The sequence below is a fragment of the Carlito syrichta genome, unplaced genomic scaffold (genome assembly GCF_000164805.1).
Source record: "Carlito syrichta isolate Samal-C Ts95f unplaced genomic scaffold, Tarsius_syrichta-2.0.1 Scaffold301845, whole genome shotgun sequence".
Lineage (NCBI taxonomy): Eukaryota > Metazoa > Chordata > Mammalia > Primates > Tarsiidae > Carlito > Carlito syrichta.
The window spans coordinates 511,098-513,141 of NW_007245941.1; the positions used below are offsets into that span (position 1 = coordinate 511,098).

General features: G+C 44.6%; 1 protein-coding gene across 3 annotated transcripts in view; it reads right to left on the reverse strand.

The window, feature by feature from the left end:
- The window catches only part of MKL2 (MKL1/myocardin like 2), a 207,436-nt gene extending 205,808 nt beyond the window's left edge, over positions 1–1,628 (reverse strand). For all 3 annotated transcript variants that reach the window (XM_008055394.2, XM_008055391.2, XM_008055392.2), the window contains exon 1: positions 1,609–1,628. The gene's annotated coding sequence lies outside the window, so the exon portion shown is untranslated. The remainder of the gene's footprint in view (positions 1–1,608) is intronic.
- Positions 1,629–2,044: the final 416 nt, after the last annotated feature.

Below are 2,044 nucleotides of genomic sequence, written 5' to 3' on the forward strand. Positions count from 1 at the left end.
GGCTGCAGTGGCCAGGAGCGGCCACTGCACCCCAGTCTGGGCGACAGAGTGAGACTCCAACTCAAAAAATAAATAAATAAATACAGCAAGTCTTACAGATAGAGAAACACAGGTACTAACTTTGCCTCCCATCTGAGATCATAAAATAATCAATGAAAGTGTCACCGACAAAGTCTGCATTTTTTTTGTATATCAGACTCTTGGGAAAGAATTTTACAAACTTTTTTCCCAGCAAAAAAATGTCAGTTAAATTCTGTCACTTTTCCTATTATAAGTGACTAGACAATGGAGATTGTTCCTTAGAGTGGTTCTCCACTCCAGGGGGCTAGTTATCAAAGAGACTGGGGGGACTGCTGGCATTTAGAGTTTGGGAGCTAGGATCTAGATTTCACACAATGTATGGGTGGGACAGATCTATACAATCAAGATTCATTCCAATCTCCAAGGTCTTGTGAATGTCCAGGACAATTACACCCACTATAAATTGACATTACTTTACAACACAGTATTGAAAAAAATTTTTTTACAAAAAATTACAGGAAAATTCCAGGGACGCAAGAGAAAGTGAAAAGGGAAGCTTAAATAGAATTAGGAAAACTGTCTAAAAATTAGTGATCATTTCCTTACACTACACAGTTAACATACAACTGCAGTATCACAACACTGAGATAAACAAGTGAGATACTGGTAATGAATCCAAAACCTTCAATCTTGGCTGGCACAGTGGCTCATGCCTGTAATCCCAGCACTTTGAGGGGCCGAAGCAGGAGCCTAACAAGATTGAGGCCAGGAGTTCAAACCTAACCTGTGCAACATAGCAAGACTCCATCTCTTAAAAAATAAAAAATCAGTCTTGTTTTTATTAATTGTCACCAATGGTAACTGCTAGGAAGCTGGTATTGTCCCTTAAAGTAGTAATGCCTCAAAGTCTGTGACATAAAAGATACTCCACAAAATAGTTTGAAAATACCACACCCATAGGGGGATTATACTAATATTATTTATGTGTTAACTGAGACTGTGTAATTTATCTTGGCATGTTATTCCTAGTTCAGTCTAGGTTGTATCTCTCTTTTATTAGCATAAATAGGTTGTTCCAACACTAGGTGTCCTATCCTCATCCTGGCCCCCAGTGTATATCTATATCTGCTCTTTGATTTTCTTGTTTAAATTAGTTCCTGATTTTTATTGTTTTTAACCAATCCAAACATATTCATAAGAAGCTGGTACAAGGAACCCAGTGCATGCCGCCTTCTAGCACCATAGTATGTGCAAGATGTGAATGACACAGCCATGCCTGTCATATATTGTTCTTTTTCTTTCTCCCTTACATGTAAATGATAGCATTATACTGATTTTCAACTAGGTGATACATCCATGAACTTCATTTCGGGGAAGTAAAGTGGGTTCTATAAATGTTTGCTACAAAAGGGCCTTGATTCAATTGACCAGATTGAGAATCACCGTTCCAAAGAGCGGAATCATGTGCTTACACAAAAATCAAACTTTAAAAAGTTTCCCTTGCCTGAGGCCAGCCCTGGGCTCCAGTATCACACTCCATTGGGCTGGCACCCCACTCCCAGCACACACCCGCTGCTCTAAGCCCACCTCTGCTCCCGTACAGGGCCAAACGATGCTTCCTGACCTCTTGAGGGTCGGGGATACTTCCAAGCATCAGACAAAAGCCGTGGAAAAATTCTCTCGAGCGGTTCATGTACCTCGCTGCACCCAATTCCAGGGGGCTCCTAGACACACTCTCTGCAGTCCCGTCTGGACCCCAGAAAAGAAAAGCTGCGGGGGAGTCGGGGGAGGAGCAAGGGGCGCGGGACCGGGCCCGCAGCCGGGTCCCAGCCCTTTGGCAGCGGTGTGACCTCGAGCAAGGCGCTCCACCTCTCTGTACAGCCCCGGCGTTGAAGCGCGCGAGCTGGTGCCTGGCATATAGCAAAGGCTCTGCAAATGGTGCTGCCCCGGGGAAACCGAGGCGGGCCTCGAAGTCGCCCCCGAGCGCGAGTACTGCCTGCGGGAAGGGGACACCGGTGACACC